Consider the following 20,600-nt stretch of genomic DNA (forward strand, 5'->3'; position numbering starts at 1 on the left):
TAAAAGGGGGAGACAGAGAACAAAACCAAACATACTAACAAAATAAAATAAATAGAATAGATATGTACAAGTAAAATAAATAAATAAATAAATAAGTAGAGTAATAAATATGTACAAACATATATACATATATACAGTATTGGGAAAGTCAGGGGGTGGACAGGGTTTGTGTGGGAAGATGGGGAGTTTTGTTTTGGATATGTTAAACTTGAGGCGTCGGCGGGACATCCAAGTAGAGATGTTCTGAAAGCAGGAGGAACTGCAAGACTACAGGGAACATCTCCATTCTGATCTAAAACTGTCCCAAATCCATTTGTCATCCCTTCCAGATTGCAATCTCACTGTGGGCAGGGAACATGTTCAGTAACTCTGTTGTATTGCACTTTCCCAAGCGCTTAGTACAGGGCTCTGCACACAATAAGCAGTCAACTAATCAGTTGGTTAATTGAAAGAACATGTTGCAGAAACCTTTATTCTAAAAAGGATCAGGGGCTTGAAGTATCCTCTCCAAGAACTGCTCATCAAGAAATATGCTAACTACAAGGCATTGCACCTAGTAGTTGCCACTTAGACTTCCATTGCAGTTAGAGCACTGCATTATAGATGCTTAATAAGTACCATTTCCACCATACTTCTCTAAAAAAAGATTCAGGAGGGTAAATCAATTACGACCAAGCCATTCAAATTTCATCTTCAAGCAGCTCTGGCCAAACACAAAAGGAAGAAAAAGGGGTTGAGCAATGCATGACCAGGGCCCAGAGGGATCCTAATTCAGGCAATACTCTTCTGTATAAAATTGATAATAATAACTACAGTATTTAGTAAACTCCTACTCTTGCCATACACTCTACTAAGGGCTGGAGTAGACCCAAGATAATCAGATCGGTTGCAGTCCCTGTCCCCCAAGAGACTTACAGTCTAAGTAGAAGGGAGAACAGGCAGTGAATCCCCATTTTACAGATGAGGAAACGGTGGCACAGGAAAGTTAAGTGACTTGCCCAAGGGCGCACAGCAGGCAAGTAGCAGAGCTGGGATTAGAATCCAAATTTGGGCTCCCTGGCCTGTGCTCTTTCTGCTAGGCCATGATGCTTCTCATGCTGTTGATAAGTTCCTTCCCGAATGGGAAACAGCAGGTAGAATAAAAAAAGCCAAAAGGATCACCAATAACCTGAACACTTCGGAGCCTTAGAAAAATCAAGGGTTGCTCTCAAACATACACAATGGCGCAAGGAACTAAACAGGAAGTAAAACTAGAAGGCACATCCATGCGGAATGCTGGCTTGCTAGTAAGCCTAATAAAGTCAAAGAGATCTCCAGAGAGCTTTAACCAAAATTTCTCTCTCCGTGGGATGGATGGGATGGTACAGCTGCAGGTCTGGTTAAAATCACCGGGAAAGAAGCATTTTATTGAGACTCCAATAGCATCTGCATCATTAAGTAAGCCAATTCCGATGCACTCAAATGAAATGTTCACCAAACTGTATGGAAGATAAAGACATCAACTTCTCCCTGGGAAGGAGATCAAGAGAGGCCAAGGAGATAGTGACAGTGAAAGATGGATGATAGATGTTATGTCAGGTGATACGGCAATCATAAACTGCTTTCTTGCTAAAGCCCTTGATGCTCTTATTATTGAAAATTATTTCATGGAAAGTGGCTGGTTTTATATTTTTTTAGGTGAATCTCAAAACGTTTTCGTTTAGGAATCACAAGCAATTTTCCGCTTAAAAATATTTTCCCCAAAGCATTGAATTAAATACTGTGCCTTGTGGGATTTTTGTTTGTTTGTCTTTTTTAATGATATTAAGCATTTACTATGTGCCAGCCACTGTACTAAGCAGAGAAGCAGCGTGGCTCAATGGAAAGAGTCCAGGCTTGGGAGTCAGAGGTCATGGGTTCGAATCCCAGCTCTGCCACTTGTCAGCTGTGAGATCTTGGGCAAGCCATTTAACTTCTCAGTGCCTCAGTTCCCTCATCTGTAAAATGGGGATTAAGACTGTGAGCCCCACATGGTACAGCCTGATAACCTTGTATCCCCCCCAGCCTTAGAACAGTGCTTTGCACATAGTAAGTGCTTAACAAATACCATTATTATTATTACTGGAGTAGATACAAGGTTGGACACCGTCCAGGTACCACATGGGGATCACAGTTTTTATCTCCAATTTACGGATGAGGTAACTGAGGCACAAAGAAGCTAATTGACTTGTCCAAGATCACATAACAGACAAGTGGCAGAGCCAGGATAAGAATCCAAATCCTTTGATCCCAGACCCATGTTCTTCTATTCAGTAAGCCACACTGCTTCTCACACTTGTTCTTGGATTGTGGAAGTGTTATGTGCCAGAATGTATTTATTTCAACTTTATGTCAGGAATTTCTCTTTCACTGTTAAAGTCCTAAAAACAAGCATGAAGCAGCATGGCTCAGTGGAAAGAGCACGGGCTTTGGAGTCAGATGTCATGGGTTCAAATCCCGGCTCTGCCAATTGTCAGGTGTGTGACTTTGGGCAAGTCACTTAATATGTGCCTCATTTACCTCATCTGTAAAATGGAGATTAAGACTGTGAGCCCCCTGTGGAACAAACTGATTGCTTTGTAACCTCCCCAGCGCTCAGAACAGTGCATTGCACATAGTAAGTGCTTAATAAATGTCACCATCAATATTATTATTACTTAGAACAGTGTAAATAATAATAATTTATTATTACTTAATAAATGCCATCATTGTTATTATTATTAAATGCGTCACATAAATAAGGAGAGCCTAAATTGTTTCATTGTGCTCAAAACAGACAATTCCTTCCATTTATTTATTTATTTAGATTAATGTCTACCTCCCCCTCTAGACTGGAGCTTGTTGTGTGCAGGAAAAGTGTCCAGCTGTTGTTGTACTATACTCTCCCAAGCACTTAATACAGTGATTTGCACTCAGCAAGTGCTCAATAAAATATGATTGAATGGAATTGAAATGAATTGAACTCTTTCCATCTGGTTTGTGTTCTTGGGATCTAACAGAACTGGTTTTTGTGATCATTTATATTCAAAATTTCCTCTTCAGGGAATCAAACTTACCAAACTTAACCCTTGGATTGAAAATCACAATGAGAAAATCATTTTATCCCTCTTTGAGAGTCAATTCTTTTTTATTAGCATCTTGGATTTGCACAAGGAAAATGATGAATGCTAACAAACTCCTATATTTCTATTGATCAGACAAGTATTGGGTGGGAGATATTAGTCATAAGTTAACATTAAGCAAGAAAAATTAGAATTCAAGCAATAGAGTTGTTTATTATGAGTGTGAGAAGAGAACTCAGGCTTATCTGCTAACCCTAAATTGAAAGACATCAGGAGGGAAATGTCCAGTACTTTAAAAAACAAAGTAAATTGAGCTTAGTCATCTGATGGACCTTTAAACATAGGAAAGAAGAAGAAAAGCATAAATGCTTGTTAGGGGCTAGGTGAGGTGAGGACAGGGTTAAGAAATCCTGGAGCTTTTCTATCTCTGATCATAGTTGTAAATATTTGTGCTTGTCTTCCCCAATGGAGTGCAAGCTCCTTGTGAGTGGGGAACACAATCACTTCATTATTCCATCCTTCTCAAACATCTAGTACATTGCACTGCACCAAGTGGGTTCTCTATAAAGGCTGCTATCAAACTATCAATGGTAATTAATCAATCATAGTTATTAAATATTTATTGTGTACAGGGCACTGTACTAAGTGCTTGGGAGAGTACAAAGCAATGTTACTACAACTCCTAACTGATGGAGTCTCCATCATCCATTACCGCCTACCACCTTCCTATTTCTAAAAATGATAGAATTTGTAATATAGTATTTAAAGGTGCTGTCTAAAGATACTCTGAGAGATGATTAGCTTTCATGGTAGAGAGCATTTATTATCATTAGCGTACTGATAATTTCAATCACAAAGGGTTTGGCAAAATCAAATGAAATTTTATGATTGGCAAAATGACCAAAATGATCCCATGAACTGATCCCTAAAAATTTAAATACGTTTATATGCCACAAGTGTGTACAATATTCACATTATCTTATAACACTTGAAGCTGATGTTGACAACTCACAGCCCAGTGATTGCAGGCATCATGTTTGTCTATCACCATATATTCCTTCTCAGCAGAGAAAGCTGAAACTGGGGCTTTTACAGGAAAATAATAATAATAGCAATAATAATAACTGGGGTATTTGTTAAGTGCTTTCTGTGTGCCGGGCACTGGGGTAGATACACGGCAACTGGGTTGGACATAGTCCATGTCCCACATGGTGCTCACAGTCTTAATCCCCATTTTACAGATAAGTTAACTGAAGCATAGAGAGGTTCAGTGACTTGCCTAAGTCGCGCAGCAGACAAATGGTGGAGGCAGGATGAGAACCCAGGTCCTTTTGATTCTCAGGCTCATGCTTTATCCACTAGGCCATTATGCTTTCTGACTCTTCTTTATCTGTCTTCCACTCACATAGAATTTTTCACCATTGATGGTCATGGACTGAAGAGGCACAAACTCAAAACCTAATATGGCCGAGATGCATTAGACAAGAAGAAGGATGAGGAGGGAGGGAAAGGGGGTGGTTGTGAGGGACAGAGAGCAGTTGGTCCCAAGGGAAGAGAAAGTTGCAGTGGTGAACAGGAAACAGTCACGCCTGGCAGGGGGAAGAAAAGGGGCTTGGACGCTTTACTTCTCTGTCCCAGGCCCCTGAGGGAGATATTGTGCTCTTGAGGGAGACAATGTCACCACCCAACAGTTGGACGATTGGCATACTGCTGTCTGTCACCCTGCCACTGAGGAGAAATAATAAAGTGCAATCATCATGGTAACCAAAGACCACCCCCACTCACCTTGCAGACAACCCAGTAGTTTTGGACGACTTAAACGAGGTTGGCAGGCACAAGTAGCTCCTGGTTTTCTCCATTTTTCACCATTTTTATGGCATCTGTTAAGTGCTTACTATGGGTCAAACACCACTACAAGTGCTGAGATAGATAAAGGGGAATCGTATTGGACACAGTCCCTGTCCCACATGGGGATCACAGTCTAAGTAGGAGGGAGAATAGGGATGGAATCCCCATTTTGTAGTTAAGGAAACTGAGTCACAGAGATATTAACTGACTTGTTTAAAATCACACAGTAGGGAAGTGGGGGATCCAGGATTAGAACCTAGGTCCTCTGGCTCCCAGGTTTGTGCTTAATCCATTAGGCCCCGCAGAATGGAAAGAAGTGATGTCAGGGAGTTGATACATCAGCCCAGCATTGATACTTAGAAAACTACTCACTCAGTGTCATCAAGCACTTAACACCATTATTGGGCAGGAGGCCACTTCACCTCTCCAGAGCTACAAAAACAAACTCAAAAAGAACATCGAGAAATACCAAATCAACTTTTATAATCGCTTCACACCGGTTATTCTTTGTCCCAAAAAACCGCACATAGTGAGAGCAGTGTGTTCCGGGAGAGGATACTCAACAAGTGATAATGAAGCAGAGCTGACCTGTGTCAGGGGAAGGGAGTTCTTCTGAGATGGGTGCTCTCTTGAGGAGGAAGACAAGGGAGGTGGGAGGTTAATTTATCGAGTTCCTATTCCATGGAGCACTTGAGAAAGCCTCATAAAAGTAAGAGATGCACTCTCAAGTGCCCTCTTACCTCTCTTCTCCTTCTCTCCTCCTTTCTTCCTCCAACTTCTCTTATTACTAGATTTAATTTACTCCCCGCAATAGCCCCACCCCATTATAATGCTACAAAAGTTTTGCACGAAGTGGGACACCAAAATGATCTAAAAGAGACAAGAGGCTGCTTTTCCTCTGGGCCATGATCAGAAAGCCCAACTATTTCCCCATTTCTAGAGAGTTGAAGGTAGTGAAAGGCCTCAGTGCACTTTGAACTGACAGCAAACTAGAAGGTCTTAGTGAAGGGATCATAATTCCAGAAAAGGGAGTGAGACAAGTAAACTTGGGCAAAACTCTTATCTGGTGATTCTTCCTTATCAATCAATCATTAAATCTTATTTATTGAGTTCGGTACTAAGCACTGTGAGCCCACTGTTGGGTAGGGACCGTCTCTATATGTTACCAACTTGTACTTCCCAATTGCTTTGTACAGTGCTCTGCACACAGTAAGCGCTCAATAAATACGATTGATTGATTGATTGTACAATGGAACAGAATTAGCAGGCATGTTCCCAGCCCATAACATTCTTAGCGTCTCCTGGTGATTCCTAAAAGCTCCCCTTCGCCCAAGGATGCTTGTATGAGGAGCCATCATTTTGAAAAATTTACAATTGAGCCCCCCAATCCATTCATGCTGTCAATCCCTGCAAACCTCAGAAAAATTGCTATTGGCTTGTTTAATTATTTCTCTATAGTGCACATCTAGCAAATAATCACTCATTAAAATACAATTACACCAAAATGACTAATGCTAAGTGGTAGAATGTTCCACTCTCTATTAGCTCAAATGATGAGTCATGAGATAATATTATTTGGAGAAGGGAGGGTGACTCAGGGTCATGAGACCCAATCTATTCCAGGTTCAGTCACTCAGTGAACCACCAATGTGGGCCCCCATTCTCCTATCTGAAAAATGGGTACAATTAGCTCACGCTTCTAGTCCCGGCTCCGCCACTTGTCTGCTGTGTGACCTTGGGCAAGTCACTTAACTTCTCTATGCCTCAGGTACCTCATTTGTAAAACAGGGATTGAGACTGTGGCTCCATATGGAATTTGGACTGTGTCCAAACTAACTACCTTGTCTCTACTCCAGTGCTTAGAATAGTGCCTGGCACTTTGTAAGTTCTTAATAAATACCATAAAATAAAATAAAAAATAATATGGGTGAACTATTATATTATTAGACTGGCTAGTAAAGCACCTCTGTTGTAGACTGCGATACAGAGCTGAAACAGTGTTTTGTTGCAAAGCAACGAGAAATTACTATGAACATACCATTTAAAGTATTACAATAATTGCTTAGTGACATAATGAAAATATTACCCTATGGACCAGTAATTTTTTATAAACTGATTAATCCCTGTTAATTTAGATACTGACGGAGATTCCTCCAGCTGGTATTTTCCATTTCTTCTCAACCTTGCTATTGCAACTGAGTGTCTGCTGGTACATCCCTAATGATGAAACATTAAAACAACAACCGGACATGAACTGTGTTGGATTACAGCATTCTGTTCAAAATGACTAATTTTCCTCATGAGGTGAATTATCTATATCCAAACAATAACAAAAAGTTTTATTGAATGAAAATAACGAAAATATCAACCCAACAGCTAGCTCTAACTCTTACGGATATGCAAACCTCTCCCAAGTGGGGGTGAGTACAGTGCTCTGACACAGAAGGGCTCAGTAAATGCCACGATGATTCTAAGGACTTGTGTACATATGTATATTCAATTACACACTCGATTATTTGTTCTTCCAGTTCTATTTGTAAATATTTTTATGCCTGTCTTCTGCATTAGGGTAGAATCTCTTTGAGAGCAGGGACTGTGTCTCCTGCTTGTAATGATTTTCCAAGTACTTGGAACAATAGAGAAGCAAAATGGCCTAAAGAAGAGCATGGGCCTGGAACTCAGAAGGACCTAGGTTATAATCCCGATTCTGCCACTTGCTGTTGTGTGACCTTGGGTAAATCACTTAATGCTCTGTGTCTCAATTATCTCGTCTAAAAATGGTGATGAAGACTGCGAGCCCTGTGTGGGGTAAGGACTGTGTCCAGCCTGATTAGCCTGTATCTACCCCAGGGCTCAGTCCAGTGCCTAGCACATAATAAGCACTTAACAAATGTTATAAAAAAAAGCAGAAACATTACACATGCTAGGTATATAATAACTACTACTACTATTATCACTATCATCATTATTATCATTACCTCAAATTGCCCCGCATCTGTATCTTTTTCTTGAAAGGGCAATTGTTCAGCTCCAATGGGTTTTACAAGTGAAAATATAGCTGCAGGTTTCTGCCTTAGAAAACAGTGTTCCTCGATATTAAATTACAAGAAAAAAACAATAGGTGGTCTACTTATTACCTCTCCGTCCCTCCAAATCAGTTCTGCTTATTTTGAATATTGTTCCAAAGGGATTGGAACAAAATTAAGCCAAGGCCTGTGGATACAGCCTTAAACACCTTGTTTCAATCACCACCTTTGAGTTCCTGATGCTTTAAACTGTGAGCAAATATGTAGTTATTCCAACGATAATTATGATATAGTAGTGGCATAGCTCAAAGACACAGTACATTACTTTCCTATTAGGAGCCTCGTCGAATATAAAACATTGATATAGGCTATTGTTGGCAATGAGGACTACTCATTCATTCATTCATTCATTCGTATTTATTGAGTGCTTACTGTGTGCAGAGCACTGTACTAAGCACTTGGAAAGTACAGTTTAGAAATAAAGAGATACAATCCCTGCCCACACCAGGCTACAATCTAGAAGAGGGGAGACAGACATCAAAAAAAGTGAACAAGCATGAATATAAATAAAAGAATTAGAGATATGTACATATATACACAAGTGCTGTGGGGCAGGGAGAGGGGGGTAGAGCAAAGAGAGAGAGTTGAAGCGAAGCACAGGGGTGGAGGAGCTGAGGAAAATGGGGGCTTAGTCAGGAAAGACCTCTATCTGAGGGTTTAGAATGTGGTCAAATGATCTGCATTGAAAGTTCTTAAGCAAGAGAAACGTTGGGTGGAAATAGAAGTGGAAAACGTAATAAAAATAATAATTGTGCTATTTGTTAAGTAAGTGCTTACTATATGTGAAGCCTTGGGGTACATTTAAGATAATCAGGCCCCACAAGGGTCTCACAGTCAAAGTAGGAGGGAGAACAGGTATTGGATTCTCACTTTTCAGATGACAGAGCTGAGGCACAGAGTAGTGAATTGACTTGCTCCAGGTCACACAGCAGGTGCGTGGTAAAGCTAGGATTAGAACCCACGTCCTCTGACGCCCAAGCCAAAACTCTTTCTACTAGGTCAAGCTACATTATACAGTCTTTCCACTGTGTGGGTATCCCAAAAGGATGTCCTCAGGAATGCACCATGTTCTACTCAGTCGATCAATCAATGGCATTTATTGAGTGCTTACATGTGCAGAGCACTGTACTGAGTGCTTGGGAGAGTACAGTACAAAAGAATCAGCAGGCATGTTCCTTACCCATAACTGTAGAGAGTAATCTCTTTAAAACACGGCCTTCCTTGGCACCTTTCTAGAAACTATTTTCAATAGGAGTCTTTCAAAAGAACAGTCACCTAAAGCCAGAAATTTCTGTTCACTTAATTACTCCTACTGAGAATTCTTAGCTTGACAACTGGACTTAACGAATCAATCCATTTTGTCCATTTTCTGGCAGAACAGATTCATCTACTATGCATTAATATTAGTAAAAGTCTGGTGTGACCTTGCAAAAAGCCACCTGTCCAGGATGTGAGTAATGATTTATCTGAAGCATGCACATTTTTAAAAAAAAGGTTGATTTTATTGATTTTTTTTTCTTCAGTATCTCCTGGAAAAGGAAAGGTAGTTTTGTAAGGGGTGGAGATCTGTACAAATATATAGGCTGTTCTGCTGTGCAACAACTTGCAAATTTAATTTTCAAATTTGTTTTAAAATTAGACTGTAAACTCCCACTAGACTCTTAGCTCCCTGTAGACAGGGATCATATCTACTATTGTATTGTACTCTTCCAAGAGCTTAATACACTGCTCTGCCTGAGTGTTCAATAAATACCACCTATTGATTGATTTATCAAAATTTACAAATGACCACAATTACTAGAGCTGTTCTGCATGTGCAGAGTAGCAATAATTCTATTTAAGTGCTTATAGAGTGCACAACACTGTGCTAAACTCTGGAAAACAGTGTACAGGTGGGAATTAAACAGGAACCCTATTCCTTGAAGGACTCATAATGTAGTAGAGCTACTGCTCCCCTCCAGTTTTGGGGGGATCATATTGACCGTCTGACACCATTTCAAATTTGATCTAGAGAAGCAGTGTGACTCAGTGGAAAGAGCCCAGGCTATGGAGTCAGAGGTCACCGGTTCGAATCACAGCTCCGCCACACATCTGCTGTGTGGCCTTGGACAAGTCACTTAACTTCTCTGAGCCTCAGTTATCTCATCTGTAAAATGGGGATTAAGACTGTGAGCCCCACGTGGGTCAACTTGATCACCTTGTATCCCCCCCCAGCGATTAGAACAGTGCTCTGCACATAGTAAGCGCTTAACAAATGCCATCATTATTATTATTATTATCTAATGATAACTGCAAACCCAGAGAGAGCATGAAAACTGAGCCCAGAGGGAAACTGAGATATAGGTGTTCATCAGGGTAGGTGAGGTAGCCTATAACTGATCAGGGGAAGAAACCTAGAAGGAACAGCTACTGGGAGTTAGAAAGCTTCATTTTTATTCTTGAATCTGTGATTGACTTGCGGGCTAGTAGCGGTCAACACTTGAGCTATGCCAAGTGGGTTTAAGAACAGAACTAGCAAGAAGTGGAAAAGCTATTTGTGACTGAAGTTGGCCATTGAAATCTAATGAGTGCCCAACTTGTACTTGTTTCCCTACACTGCGATGGAGGGAATGTCCCTGGGAGAGGACATTGATGGGGAGTTGCTATGGCAACTCAGAGGGGGCTAAGAGCACCGCCTCATCTGAACCAAGTGGGGCTGGCCGCCAGCTTGGCCCAGGCAGGATAGTGGAGGCTGGCAGGCGATACCAACGACCCTGCCCCAGCTTGGCACAGATGCTCCAAGGGGCCAGATGATTCAGCCAGGATGCAAGTTGCTGGCAGGCAAGCCCGCAGTATGGGATCCTGTCTCCCGGCTGAAGGATGAGAAGCGACGGCAGTAGGAGGATGAACCAAACTTGCCACGGTCAATGACCTTCTGTGGGCAGCATATGGCTGTGTTAGAGGGAGGGAAAAGAATAGATTCTCAGATCTAGAGGCAACCGGACCCTATGAACGAAGAGATCTGGGTCTGACTCCAAATCTGCACACCAAACCTGTTGTTCAGGCAGCTGAGGGTCAGGAGGAGGAAGGAAAAGGCAAGAAGATCCACTAGAGAGATGAGGAGGGTTTGCATTAAGAGGGACTCGGAGAGAGATCTTGTAATGCGAAGAAATCTTCAGCTGTTCCTTGGGCTAATGGGGAGCTTTTAGTAGGTAAAGGGGATATCCACGATAACTAAACATAAAACTAAGCTCTCAGTCAATCAGTCAGTAGTATTTACTGAGTGCTTCCTCTACTCAAAGCACTGTACTAAGCATTTGGGAGAGTACAATAGAGCTAGTAGATGTGTTTTTTGCCTACAGGGAGCTATCGATTGAGCAGGGGAGAGAGATGCTGAAGTAAATTATAGGTAGAGGAGAGGAACAGACTTTTAAGATGTTGCGCTTTCTGACCCATTTTTAGAGTTACAAAGTGAAACACAGATTAGTCTGAAGTCTTACAAACTGAAGGGGAGAAGGGCTAGGGTAAGAGGTAGCTATTGATCAAGTGGGGAATGGGGAATTTAATGGGATGATTCAGGTGAATTTTTGTAAGAAGGATATTCGTTTCTGTATCTTGAACAAATAAATTTGGAAGTGTCCATTAACCTAACAGGTGGATTGAGGATGGCAGTTTATGAATAATTATGTAAAAACACATTCTTGAGTCATGACAAAGCCAATGACTAAAGGCCTATCGCTTTGTAGTCTGAACAACTTCTGAGAAGCTAACACCCAGGAAGGAGAATTCACGGCTTTGTCTGAGATCCAACAACCCTTTCCTCGGAATCACAAGTGTCCTGCCACTAGTGAAACAGAAATAAAGATGGGAATGTTGGATGTGGAAACCTGACAAGGGCAGTTTCTGATGACTTGACACCTGTCCACGTGTTTTGTTTTGTTGTCTGTCTCCCCCTTCTAGACTGTGAGCCTGTTGTTGGGTAGGGACCATCTCTATATGTTGCCAACTTGTACCTCCCAAGCGCTTAGTACAGTACTCTGCACACTGTAAGCGCTCAATAAATATGATTGAATGAATGAATTAATTAAATCTAACATACTCAGGTACAAATTAGAATTAGCAGGCTAGTGTCCTTGGGTTTACAGGCAGTTAGTTCCACCTACCCCCTATCTTAAAGGGCTTCAAATTAAGTGGCAAGAGAAGATGATCAAATGTTGACATGACATAACAGAGTACATGGATGTCAATTAAGATGAAATAAAGTTCAGAATAGGAATTTGAGCCCTTAAAACTGGTCCAATTTCATAGAAGCTGGAATCCAGGCAGGGTCAGAGTACCCCAGAGGATATCTGGATATGTGATCCATGTCTTCAGACTTCTAGGGATAAAAAGGGCAGTGGGGAAAAAGGGGAAACATTCTGGTGGACTGGAAAGCCCAACTCTGCCTTGTCACCTTTATGACAACAGGCAATGTATCACCGTTTCCGTCAATCATTGGTATTTATTGAGCGCTGACCGTGTACGGAGCATTGTACTAATCTCTTGTAAGAGTATACTTCAACAGGGTTGGTAGACACATTCCCCACCCACAGGGAGTTTACCATCTCCCAGAATTCCCCAAACATGAGCTGTCCGTGACCTGGCATACCGGGATTACCACGCTGAGGTAGCTCAATCCTGAACGCAACATCATTTCTCTCCCCATTTTTCTTCATTAAGAAGATCTTCAGCTTTTTTTCTGAAACAAGTTGTTTGGCACCCTTGTTTGACACTCTGGCTGCTGGCAGACCTGGTTACCGTCCCTTTTTCTAACTATTAAGCTTTCTTCAAAATACTATTTGAAGGCCTTTTCTACAGACACTGACATATCTAGGTCACGAAAAGGTCTTTTCTTTCTTACTGGATAATGGGGAAGAATTCACATTGTGGGAAATGGAGGTAACACTCTTGTAAAATAGAGATACTAAACTTAACTCGGCAGAGATTCATGGGGATAAGCTGCTAAACATTCCCATTACAATGTGAAGTGCGGAGTTAGTCAGTCGGTATAAATCCCAAGGGGACACATTTTTATAATGCACTGAGTTATGAGTCGGATCAAATTTCAGTGTCAAATGCTCTCCCAGTCCCCATCTGAGTATACCATAGAGTCTATTCCATCTGTAGCTAAGAAGGGGGGACTTCGATCAAAACCAACAAAGGGAAGACATTCATGATCCAGGACACAGCAGTGAGCATGCTTTCAACACCAAGTATGGATCCAAAGATCCCAAATTCTGCTGGGACTAGTACAGAATGCGGGCCCATTAATAGCATTCAGTCACACTCTGTTAAAAGCTCCGGAGAGGTCTGTTATTATCATTATTATTATTTCATTATTATTACTACTACTACATCTAGGAAGTGCTTATTACGGCCCAAGCTCTAGTGTAGATGCAAGGCTATAAGATCTGAAACTTACCCAGCCCCACATTGTTCTCTGTCTCCCCATTCTAGACTGTGAGCCTACTGTTGGGTAGGGACTGTCTCTATATGTTGCCAACTTGTACTTTCCAAGCACTTAGTACAGTGCTCTGCATAGAGTAAGTGCTCAATAAATAGGATTGATTGATCCCCTCTTCACAGATGAGGAAACTGAGGACCAGAGAGGTGAAGTGACTTGCCCGAGGTCACCTAGTAGGACAGCGGTGGACGTGAGACTTGAACCTGGGTCTTCTGACTCTCAGTCCCATGCTCTTTTCATTAGGCTTGAACTGGTCGAACTGGATAATAAAATATTGAAAGGTTTGAGGCGTCTGACTCCTCCTCCTTCAGCACCTCATCTTCAACACTCAGGACACCTGCAGTCACATAGCTGAAGCACAAGATGCCAGAACTTGGGGAAGTTTTGTGTTTTTTTTTCTGGTTCTCTCCAGGCTGCACTTCAACTCAGTGGGCCATGACAGCGCTGGGCTGTTTATAGAACAAGCCATAAATCATTCAGCATCCAAATTATTACAATGTAACAAAGCCAAGTATTAAACCATTAAGTCATTTTGGAACTTTCTGCTGCCAATCCAAATAGCTAATCAAATGAGATCATAGCCCCCTGAGAGAAGGGGGTTTGGTCATTTGAGGCTCATTTCCACCAATGTCCCTTTTTCTGGGAATAGAGGTTTTTTGGGTGTTGTTGTTTTTTGTGGACATCACATGCTATAGCTGTGTTTTTATTGCAGCTTGGACCAACTTTGGAAAGCGAAACACAGAAAAGACCTCTCCATAGGCTCAGCCTTCCTGAATATGTTGTTCCTGTCCTTTTCCTTCAAATTTTATTTTTTAAAACTACTTCTTTCCCAGGAAGAGGTGAGGGGGAAGGTGGGAGAGGCATCAGCATGGCTTAGTGGCAGGAGCAGAGGTTTGGGAGTCAGAGGTTGTGGGTTCTAATCCCGGCTCCGCCAATTGTCAACTGTGTAAATTTGGGCAAGTCACTTAACTTCTCTGGCCCTCCATTACCTCATCTGTAAAATGGGAATTAAGACTGTGAGCCCCGTGTGGAACAACCTGATTACCTTGTATCTACCGCAGCGCTTAAAACAGAAGCAGCGTGGCACAGTGGAAAGAGCATGGGCTTGGGTGTCAGAGGTCGTGGTTTCTAATCCCGGCTCAGCCACTGATCAGCTGTGTGACTTTGGACAAGTCACTTGGCTTCTCTGTGCCTCAGTTACCTCGTCTGGAAAATGGGGATTAAGACTGTGAGCCCCACGTGGGACAACCTGATTACCTTGTATCTTCCCAAGCACTTAGAACAGTGCTCGGCACATAGTAAGCGCTTAACAAATGCCATCATTATTATATAGAAAGCACTTAACAAATGTCATTATTATTATTATCAGAGAGAAGAAAGTGAAGTCACTGCCAATAAAGATGCACTTCCTTCAGGGAATCCTATCTGTAATTTATTTTAATGTCCACCTCCCCTTCCTGAGTGTAAACTCCTTGTAGTAAGGGATTATGCCTAGCAGCTCTATTGTATTGTACTCTCCCAAGTACAGTTCTCTGCACATGGTACATGCTCAATAAATATCAGTGGCTGATTGATTGGAAGGCTTTACTGGGAAGAGGTGAGAGGGAAGATAGGAGAGGCATATAAGAGAAGAGGAGAAAAGGAAAAAGGGAGAGGAGTGGAAGAGAAGAGGAGAAAAGAAAAAAGAAGAAGAGAAGCAGGATGGCTTAAGGGAAACAGTGTGGGCTTGGAAGCCAGAAGACCTGGGCTCTAATACCTGCTCTGCCAATTTCCCGTTGTGTTACCTTAGCAAGTCACTTAACTTGTCTATGCCTCAGTTTCCTCATTAGTAAAATGGTGATTAAATACTTGTTCTCCCTCCTGCATAGACTGTAAACCCCATGTGGGACAGAGACTGATTAACTGATTAGCTTGTAACTATCCCAGTGCCTGACACATAACAAGTGTTTAACAGGTACTATTATTAGTATTATTACTATTATTAGTATCATTGTTGTTTTATTATTATTGTTAGTATGATAAGAGGAGAGAAAAAAGAAGTTAGAAGTGTGGAAGAGAAGAGGAGAAAACAGGAGAAGGGAGGAAGAGAAGAAAAGGAGAGATGAAAAAGGTAAAGGGTAAAAGTCCATAGAAGAGAAGAGGAGTGAATAAAGGGAAGAGGATATAAGGGAACAGGAAGGGGAAGAAGAGGAAAAGGAATATAAAAAAGGTGAGAAAAGGCAGGAGAGAAAGAAAATGGGGGAATAGAGAAAGAGAGAAAAAGAAAGAGGGAGAAGAGGACGGGGGAAGGGGGATTGAGCAAAGGAGTAATTGCAAAGAATGTGAACACAGAAATGAACTGATGGACTCCCCACTTGAATTGCCTATGATGCAGTGGAAGTGATACTCCAAATCAGTGATAAGGCACTAGCAAGATACCAGTTCCCATGGTAACAGGAGAGCCTTTCTCTCCTGGTAGTAGATTTCCCCTCCTCCCATCCAAACATTTTCTCAGCAACTCTGTTTTCCTCTTCAGGAGATTTTTCTCTCATCTCTATCTCATTTATGAGCCCAGAGAAGTAATCTTTCCAGTTTCCCACTTTCTCTCTTCCTAGTTTCCTCCTCTCTTCTTAGTTCAGCATTTATCATTCTTCCAAACTGCTTGCTTTATATCTTTCCTACTGTTTGGTTTCTGAGGTCTTTTCCCTTCCCCACAACCTTCCTGTAAGTGTCTGTGGAGCGGAACCATTATATCTAATGCAGGATGCCACAAAAACTCAAAGGGAATGGCTTGACATCTGGCTGCCACTGAATCACCAAGCTATGCTTAAAATGTTTACTGTTGCTTCCTGAAAATTTTGACGATTTGCTCCTGTAAGCACTAGGACTTCAGCATAAAGCAAATCAAAAACCTAAATGAATTTCAATTAATGACACCCTGGCCATTCATCACGTGAGACAGAAGCATTTAAATGTCACTGGTAGATAGAGGTAAATGACCTCTCATTCTCACTGAGTCTTGTTCCTACTGAAACATTGATTGATTATTACAAGACATTTATCAGTCGTGGGTGAGGTCAACTGGGTTATTAGTTTCTCAGCTTTATCCAGCCCAAAGGAGAGGATTAAATGACTCACTTTTATAGATGTGTTTGCTCTTCAATTGACTAGCCAGTAGAGTGATTATACTAACTTATTGGAACCACATCTGGAAGTTAATTACTCTCCCAAATGTGTACACCCTTCAGTAAATTAAGGACCTTCTATTCCTTCTGCTCCCTGCTAAATAACTATTCTCTTTTCTACTCTATCCAATCTATTTTTTCTATCCATTTTTCTTGCCAAATTCCTTCTCTAGTCTTCTTTTGCTCTTGTTCTTTTCATTTTTATCTCCGTTCTTCTTCTGATTTCCCTCCTTATCATCACCCCTACTGGTGTAATCTGTGATGAATGATACTTTCATAGGCCTGTGGATTTGAAAAGTAATCAGCTTGATATTTCTCATCCAGTTCCATTTTATTTGTACTTGTACTTCCCAAGCGCTTGTACTTCCCAAGCGCTTACTACAGTGCTCTGCACATAGTAAGCGCTCAATAAATACGATTGATGATGATTTAAAGCGTCCTTATCTTAGGTTTGTCTGTTTCCTTCAAGCAACGATTTTCTACCCAATTACTCACTGTTCCAAGTTTGGAGACATTTTTGAATGTCCTATAACAAGGCTGAAGTTTATTTGTTTACTACTTCTCTTTACTTACCCAAGAAAAGCTTCATTTCTGGACCAGCTGAGCGACTAAGGATTAATCTTGCCAGGACAAAGACATCCCTTCAAATCACCAGAAACTTCCTTATCGAAGACCTCATTAGAAGGCAAAAATATCCAGTCATACAGTATTTTTGAAAATCCTTATACTGGAAAAATTCCACACTAGTTACAAAATTTACACTGTCCCTGCCTACATTTCCCAATAATTGTGGTATTTGTTGAGTACTTACTGTGTGCCAAGCACTGTACTATGCACTGGGGTAGATACAAGATAATCAGGTCCCACCTGGGGCTTACGGTCTAAAAAGGAAGAACAGATATTGAATCCTTATTTTCCACATGAGGGAACTGAGACATAGAGAAGTTAAGTGACTCATCCAAGGTCACATAGCAGGAAAGTGGTGGAACCAGAATTAGAACACAGATCCCCTGACTCCCAGCTCCGTACTCTTTCTACAAGGCCACAGTACCTCCTATGTACCCTGTCCCACTTCTAGCTACCACTTCTTCTCCTCCAGTAAACTAAGAGAACAGCAAATATACTGCGTATTCCCCCATGTTTGCAAATACCCTGAAAATCAAACCAAGAGGTGAATCAGAGGAGAGACTGACTCTTCCAAAGGTGTCATTCAGTTTCGGAATTGTAGGTCAGACCTATTTTTAAGGATGCAGTCACCCCTCCAATAATCAGAACTATTTGCAAATCTCATCCACTTCATCTCGGAAAGGAAGCAATTTTGGAGAAGTGTCCATAGAACAAACATAAAACCACCCGATTTTTAGCTGCCCAGTGGAAGCTAAGTAGTAGAAGTCAGTTGATGGTATTTATTGAACATTTACCATTTGCAGTCACTTCACTTCTCTGGGCCTCTGTTACCTCATCTGTAAAATGGGGATTGAGCCACATGGGAGAGGGACTGTGTCCAACCCAATTTGCTTGTATCCACCTCAGTGCTTAGTACAGTGCCTGTCTCATAGTAAGTACTTAACAAATACCACAATTATTATTATCATTATGTGCTTGGGAGAGTCCAGTACAGTGGAGTTGGTATAATGAGTTGGTAGGTGTTTACAGTCTAGAGTCGTAGTGACAATAATAGGTAATAGTATTTATTAAGTACTTATTGTATTCAGAGCACTGTACTAAGCATTAGGAAAGAATGCAAAGATGGGAATTGGGAGGGAGTTTCCCCTTGAAGAGTTCACAATCAATAATGATAATAATTGTTGTTATGCTGTCGAGTTCATTCATTCATTCATTCATTTAATCGTATTTATTGAGCACTTACTGTGTGCAGAGCACTGTACTAAGAGCTTGGGAAGTACAAGTTGGCAACATATAGAGACAGTCCCTACCCAACAGCGGGCTCACAGTTTAGAAAGGGGAGACAGACAACAAAACAAAACATATTAACAAAATAAAATAAATAGAATAAATTTGTACAAATACAATAAATAAGTAGAGTAATAAATACATACAAATTTATATGCATATATACAGGTGCTGCGGGGAGAGGAAGGAGGTAAGGGGGGATGGGGAGGGAGAGGAGGGGGAGAGGAAGGAGGGGGCTCAGTTGTGTCCGACCCATAGCGAAGTCTTGGACACATCTCTCCCAGAACGCCCCACCTCCATCTGCAATCATCCTGGTAGTGGATCCATAGAGTTTTCTTGGTAAAAATACAGGAGTGGTTTACCATTGTCTCCTTCTGCGCAGTAATCTTGAGTCTCTGCCCTGGACTCTCACCCATTCCGCTTCTGTATAGCACAGGGGAGTTTTGACTTGTAGCAGATTGCCTTCCACTCACTAATCACTGCTCAGGCTAGGAATGGAAGGGGTATGCCTCAGCTTGACTCTCCCTCCCCTAGTCAGGACTGGTAGAGTACTGGAAACTCTCCAGGAACAAACCTGAGAGGGGTAATGATAATAATAATAACAATAATATTTGTTAAGCACTTACTATATGCCAAGCACTGTGCTGAGTGCAGGGGTAGATACGGGATAATCATAAAATGGACAAAGTCCCTGTCCCGCATGGGCCTCACAGTCTAAGGGAGAGGGAAAACAGATATTTAATGCCCATTTTGCAAATGAGGAAACCTAGTCATTAATTGACCAAGCCCCCATCCATCCTACAGAAGGAGCGTGGCTCAGTGGAAAGAGCACAGGCTTGAGAGTCAGAGGTCATGGGTTCTAATCCCGACTCTGCCACTTGTCAGCTGTGTGACTTTGGGCAAGTCACTTAACTTCTCTGTGCCTCAGTTACCTCATCAGTAAAATGGGGATTAAGACTGTGAGCTCCACGTGGGACAATCTGATCACCTTGTATCCCCCCCAGCACTTAGAACAGTGCTTTGCACATAGTAAGCACTTAACAAATACCATCATTATCATTATTATTCATTCATTCATTCAATCACATTTATTGAGCACTTACTGTGTGCAGAGCACTGTACTAAGCGCTTGTTACTCACCTTCCCCTTTATGTCATCTATGTGCTTGGCTATGTACCCCTAAAACATTTTGTTGCTCAATCTAGCCCCACATAATTTCTGTCCATATCTTTATACTCTAGTAATTTCTTTAAATGTGATTCATTTTAATGTCTGTCTCCCCCGTATACTGTAAGCTCCTTGTGGGCAGGGATATTTTCTATCAATACTACTGAGTTGTACTTTCCCAGGTACTTAGTACAATGCCTTGCCCACAGTAAGTGCTCAATAAATACCACTTATCGAGTCACAGAGAAGTTAAGTGACTTGCCCAAGGTCACATAGCATGCCAGTTGTTCAACTAAACCAAGAACCTAGGTATCTTCTCTCCTAATTCCATGTACTTTCCACTAGGCCATCACCTCAATATTGTTGGCCATCCCTCCACCCTTTCCTTGGCTCGGCATCAGTAGGTACTAATGTTCCTGTCAAGCTCCTGTGCTTGCCAGGCCAATAATAAACACTACTTGTATGTAAAAATAACAATAATAATAATAATGGCATTCATTCATTCATTCAATCGTTTTTATTGAGCATTTACTGTGTGCAGAACACTGAAATAAGTGCTTGGGAAGTACAAGTCGGCAACATATGGAGACGTTCCCTACCTAACAACGGGCTCACAGCCTAGAAGGGGGAGACAGACAACAAAACAAAACATGTAGACAGGTGTCAAAATCATCAGAACAAATAGAACTATAGCTGTATGCCCATCATTAACAAAGTAAATAGAATAGTAAATATGTACAAGTAAAATCAATATATACAAGTGTTGTGGGGACAGGAAGGAGGTAGAAGGTAGGACAGGAAAGAGGTAGGGTTGGGGGGATGGGGAGGAGGAGAGGAAAAAGGGGGCTCAGTCTGGGAA

At 41.5% G+C, this 20,600-nt stretch overlaps 1 non-coding gene across 1 annotated transcript; it reads right to left on the reverse strand.

Moving 5' to 3' along the window:
- Nucleotides 1–19,020: 19,020 nt before the first annotated feature.
- On the reverse strand, nt 19,021–19,158 carry LOC119924463. Its single transcript, XR_005449175.1, has one exon. It is a non-coding gene; the product is annotated as a small nucleolar RNA SNORA7 (small nucleolar RNA).
- Between the last annotated feature and the right edge of the window lie 1,442 nt (nt 19,159–20,600).

Source organism: Tachyglossus aculeatus, chromosome 2, assembly GCF_015852505.1.
Source record: "Tachyglossus aculeatus isolate mTacAcu1 chromosome 2, mTacAcu1.pri, whole genome shotgun sequence".
Classification (NCBI taxonomy): domain Eukaryota; kingdom Metazoa; phylum Chordata; class Mammalia; order Monotremata; family Tachyglossidae; genus Tachyglossus; species Tachyglossus aculeatus.